Source organism: Macaca fascicularis, chromosome 19 (assembly GCF_037993035.2).
Source record: "Macaca fascicularis isolate 582-1 chromosome 19, T2T-MFA8v1.1".
NCBI lineage: Eukaryota > Metazoa > Chordata > Mammalia > Primates > Cercopithecidae > Macaca > Macaca fascicularis.
This window is the reverse complement of record NC_088393.1, coordinates 20,799,347-20,805,699: the sequence shown is the minus strand read 5'-3', so window position 1 is coordinate 20,805,699 and position 6,353 is coordinate 20,799,347.

Genomic DNA, 6,353 nt, shown 5'->3' with positions numbered 1-6,353 from the left:
CTACTTATGACAAACCCACAGCCAATATCATACTGAATGGGCAAAAACCAGAAGCATTCCCTTTGAAAACTGGCACAAGACACGGATGTCCTCTCTCACCACTCCTATTCAACATAGTGTTGGAAGTTCTGGCCAGGGCAACAAGGCAGGAGAAAGAAATAAAAGGTACTCAATTAGGAAATGAGGAAGTCAAATTGTCCCTGTTTGCAGATGACATGATTGTATATTTAGAAAACCCTCTTGTCTCAGCCCAAAATCTCCTTAAGCTGATAAGCAACTTCAGCAAAGTCTCAGGATATAAAATCAATGTGCAAAAATCAGAGCATTCTTATACACCAATAACAGACAAACAGAGAGCCAAATCATGAATGAACTCCCATTCACAATTGCTTCAAAGAGAATAAAATACCTAGGAATCCAACTTACAAAGGATGTGAAGGACCTCTTCAAGGAGAACTACGAACCACTGCTCATTGAAATACAAGAGGACACAAACAAATGGAAGAACATACCATGCTCATGGATAAGAAGATTCAATATCATGAAAATGGCCATATTGCCCAAGGTAATTTACAGATTCAATGCCATCCCCATCAAGTTACCAATGACTTTCTTCACAGAATTGGAAAAAACTACTTTAAAGTTCATATGGAACCAAAAAAGAGCCCACACTGCCAAGACAATCCCAAGCCAGAAGAACAAAGCTGGAGGTATCACGTTACCTGACTTCAAACTATACTACAAGGCTACAGTAACCAAAACAGCATGGTACTGGTACCAAAACAGAGATATAGACCAATGGAACAGAACAGAGCCCTCAGAAATAATACCACAAATCTACAACCATCTGATCTTTGACAAACTTGAAAAAAACAAGAAATGGGGAAAGGATTCCCTATTTAATAAATGGTATTGGGAAAACTGGCTAGCCATACATAGAAAGCTGAAACTGGATCCCTTCCTTACACCTTATATGCAAATTAATTCAAGATGGATTAGAGATTTAAATGTTAGACCTAAAACCATAAAAACCCTAGAAGAAAACCTAGGAAATGTCATTCAGGGCATAGGCATGGGCAAGGACTTCATGTCTAAAACACCAAAAGCAATGGCAACAAAAGCCAAAATTGACAAATGGGATCTAATTAAACTAAAGAGCTTCTGAACAGCAAAAGAAACTACCATCAGAGTGAACAGGCAACCTATAGAATGGGAGAAAATTTTTGCAATCTACTTATCTGACAGAGGGCTAATATCCAGAACCTATGAAGAACTCAAACAAATTTACAAGAAAAAATCAAACAACCCCATCAAAAAGTGGGCAAAGGATATGAACAGACACTTCTTAAAAGAAGACATTTATGCAGCCAACAGACACATGAAAAAATGCTCATCATCACTCACCATCAGAGAAATGCAAATCAGAACCACAACGAGATACCATCTCACACCAGTTAGAGTGGCAATCATTAAAAAGTCAGGAAACAACAGGTGCTGGAGAGGATGTGGAGAAATAGGAACACTTTTACACTGTTGGTGGGACTGTAAACTAGTTCAACCATTGTGGAAAACAGTGTGGCAATTCCTCAAGGATCTAGAACTAGAAATACCATTTGACCCAGCCATCCCATTACTGGGTATATACCCAAAGAATTATAAATCATGCTGCTATAGAAACACATGCACACGTATATTTATTGTGGCACTATTCACAACAGCAAAGACTTGGAACCAACCCAAATGTCCATCAATGACAGACTGGATTAAGAAAATGTGGCACATATACACCATGGAATACTATGCAGCCATAAAAAAGGACGAGTTCATGTCCTTTGTAGGATGCAGCTGGAAACCGTCATTCTCAGCAAAACTATTGCAAGAACAGAAAACCAAACACTGCATGTTCTCACTCATAGTTGGGGATTGAACAATGAGAACATTTGGACACAGGGTGGGTAACATCACACACCGGGGCCTGTCATGGGTTGGGGGACGGGGGAGGGATAGCATTAGGAGATATACCTAATGTAAATGACGAGTTAGTGGGTGCAGCACACCAGCATGGCACATGTGTACATATGTAACAAACCTGCACGTTGTGCACATGTACCCTAGAACTTAAAGTAAAATAAAAAATAAATAAGAAATTTTAAAAAGACTTAAAAAATAAAAATAAAAATAAATTAATGTACTTTATGTTCTTAGCCCCCACAATTTAGCCTAAATATTTGCCCTGGCATGCTTATACTGGTCCAAGCAAGCATTAGGTCATAGCATGTTACTCTTCCTTATTTGAAGGTGCTTTTACCTTTCTCAGCATTCCACAAGTTACTTCCTCCTTCCTTTGTTCTCCTCTGCCTTTGCTTTTTAAAAAGAGTTCTAAGTTGCTAAACAATCGGGAGAAATACAGAATGTGAGGTCCTGTTTCAGCCAATGAAAACCGGACGCATCAGTAGAAAGGATGCATCAGGTTATAAATGACCCTGTCTCCTTTTTTCGGTGTATTCTTGTGGCAAAACTGCTGGCGAGTGTACCGTTTCTGAAAAAAGTAAAAATGGCCTTGCTAAGAAAATTAAATTTATGTTCAAGTGCCATTTCTTTATGGCTCCAGAGAACAAGCATTTCTAACAGCAGTATGGACCCTGAGTAACTCAGAAAGAATTGGTATGTCTGCAAAGAGGCAGAAGAAAATGCTGAGTGGAGGTGCACCACACTGCACAGCAATGCTTTCCACATGCAGCTATTAGGGTCTTAACTTAATTGGACTGCTATTTGCATAGCTAGATACTTACTAAATTTAGTCATACTATTTTTTATCAGCTAATGGAATCTGTTACCCATTAATTTTATAGATATGCTTGTTTGAAAAACAAATCTTTTGTTAATTCACTCTAAATTGAGACTACATTTACAACCTTCAATTTTTCAGTGTTGAAGTAAATCAGAGTAGAGCAATGTGTGTATATGAGGTGCATTTTCTGCCTATCAAAATTCTTCCAGCTGGGCACAGTGGTTCAAGCCTTTAATCCAAGCACTCTGAGGTCAGCAGTTCAAGATGAGCCTGGGTAACATGGTAAAATCCCATCTCTACCAAAGATACAAAAATTATCCAGGCATAATGGTGGGTGCCTGTTATCCCGGATACTCATCGCTTGAACCAGGGAGGCAGGGTTAGCAGTGAGCTGAGAACACACCATTGCACTGCAGCCTGGGTTACAGAGAGAATCCATCCTTCATTTACTTGGAAACCCTGGGAAGCCACCTATAAAATATTCCCTTTAAATAGTTTAGCCGGCCGGGCGCGGTGGCTCAAGCCTGTAATCCCAGCACTTTGGGAGGCCGAGACGGGCGGATCACGAGGTCAGGAGATCAAGACCATCCTGGCTAACACAGTGAAACCCCGTCTCTATTAAGAAATACAAAAAAAACTAGCCGGGCGAGGTGGCGGGCGCCTGTAGTCCCAGCTACTCAAGAGGCTGAGGCCGGAGAATGGCGTGAACCCGGGAGGCAGAGCTTGCAGTGAGCTGAGATCCGGCCACTGCACTCCAGCCTGGGTGACAGAGCGAGACTCCGTCTCAAAAAAAAAAAAAAAAAAATAGTTTAGCCAGGATTTCTTATTTCAAAAGTCCAAAAACAATCACTGAGAAAAGCCAAAATCTTTCTGTTTCTTGTTAGTCATCTGGCCATTTCCATAAGTATGGCAATTACACCAAGCCATTGAAAAGATGTGGTTTTGGTTAATTTTATCCCATTTCAAATGTTTTCTCTAGTTGTTACTTTGGTCCTGTGACTCTGAAAGAAACTATCTACATAACTAATCATGCATTCAGAAAATATTCGTATTAAGGTGTTTACAGTTTAATCTTGTATTACAGTATAGTAGAATTTGTAAATTTTAAATTCATCGTTAAGGTTTTTCAAATGTGAAAACAATTAAGTATGCTTTTTGAAGTAAGTTCAATTCCAGTACATTACCCACTGGTCTTCATGGTATTTCTGTAATGAATAGTGTAAACCTGGGTCACCAGAATGGTACAGACATGCTGATTGAAATAGAATTAAGTTCAGCATTGTTGGTAGACTAGCAGTATCCCAGAGGCTGATCATTCACTACAGCTTGCTAAATATTGTTCCATAATGCCAGTGAGCACTTTTACCCAGGTTACCCTTTTCCTCCCATTAATGTGGTCCTGTTGTGGTCTCCTGTTTCTCTTAAGCTATCCCAGATGAGAGGTGATTATTTCTTACATGAATGACAGTCCCTTTTTTACCCTCTGCCATAAGATCCTCTTATGCTCCTTACTGAAACCAACATGTAGGAGGCAGGATGAAGACAATATACGAACATGTTTCCTGTTACGTGGCCACCATAAGCAGCTTACATGTTCCACCAAGAAGTCACTTACTTTTAGGCCAGCAGGGGTGTTTTTCTATGGTGTGTCTCTTTCTCTTAAAAGCACATCTGATTAAGTTTAGCACAATCAGGATAATCTCCATTTTGATAAAGACAAAGTCAACACATGAGTAACCTAATTTCATGAGTGATTTCCCAGCACAGTCACACGTTTCTACACTCAAGGGAAAGTATTACACAGCAGGTGTGCAAGAGACTGGGAATCTAGGGTATTATCTTAGAACGTTGTCTACCCACCTAAATAAACTTTTAAAATAGTCTTTCGCCAGTCACAGTGGCTCATGCCTGTAATACCAGCACTGTGGGAGGCTGAGGCAGGTAGATCATGAGGTCAGGAGTTTGAGATCAGTCTGGCCAACATGATGAAATCCTGTCTCTACTAAAAATACAAAAATTAGTCAGGCGTGGTGACACACACCTGTAATCTCAGCTACTAAAATGGCTGAGGCATGAGAATTGCTTGAACCCAGGAGGTGGAGGTTGCAGTAAACCTAGATCACACCACTGCACTCAGCCTGGGTGACAGAGCAAGATTCCATCTTGAAAAAATAAAAAGTCTTTCTGCTACTTTTGTTATCTACATAAACAAAGATATCAACTGGATATAATAATTAAGTACTTTCCAGTTTTATTCACTACAAATCTTAACATCTGTTTTTCTCGCTCATTTTTCCTGTATGCACCATTTTATACATTCACATACACATAGAACAATAAAAACATATCCAATTATTCAATTTTGGTTGAATATTCATGAAAATAAGTGTTAAAAATCTTTTTTTTTTTTTCTGTTTGAAGAGGGGTTGTACTCAAGAGTGTTGTTTCTGGAGACAAAGTTGCCTGTGCTTTAATAGGGAGATTCCAGGGAGAATCCAAATCATAAGGTGTAATATTTTACATTAATAAATTGAATACAAAGCCGTAAGTATAAATTTGCTTTCAGGATTTTCAAAGTGTTTAGTTTTGTTAGTCACCTAATTAGTTTTGTGGCAATAATTGATCTTCTGAAAATATGTGCAAACTTGTACTCACACAAAAACACTCACTTCATAATTTTCATACACCTATGGTTTATCTTCAGAGTAATATGAGTATATTTAACTCTATGTAAATTAAAACTAAAAGTCTATATGCTTGCAGGCAGAGAGACCACACATTCAAAGAAAGCTATATAACAAATTTATTAATAAATTTTCAGGACTCAGAAATATATGGACTTTGTTTCTATTTCTTCTTCTGTTTTTTTTGTTTTGTTTTTGTTTTTGTTTTTTTTTGAGATGGAGTCTCACTCTGTCACCCATGCTGGAGTGCAGTGGTGCGACCTCGACTCACTGCAACCTCCACCTCCCAGGTTTGAACAGTTCTTCTGCCTCAGCTTCCAGGCCTGCACCACCATGCCTGGCTAATTTTTGTATTTTTAGTAGAGACGGGGTTTCACCATGTTGGCCAGGTTGGTCTTGAACTCCTAGCCTCAAGCATTCCACCTGCCTTGGCCTCCCAAAGTGGTGGAATTACAGGAGTGAGCCATTGCACGTGGACGTATTTTATTTATATTTTTGTATAATTATTGTGACCATAAAAAAACCTGTAGTAACAATTTAATTTTACATTTTAAAATAAATAAAAGCATGTAATTACACTGTTGGTAATACAAAAGATAAATGCTAGAGGTTATGGATACCATATTTACCCTAATGTAATTACTACATATTGTAGGCCTGAGTCAAAAGATGCCATATAAGGCATAAATATGTACACATACTATATAACCACAAATATAAATAACAAATTTCAATAAGAAAAAAGTAAAAATTTAATCTGTGGAAACAATATTCTTTTTTTTTTTTTTTTTTGAGGCAGAGTTTTACTCTTGTTGCCCAGGCTGGAGTGCAATGGCACGATCTCGGCTCACCGCAACCTCCGCCTCCCAGGTTCAAGC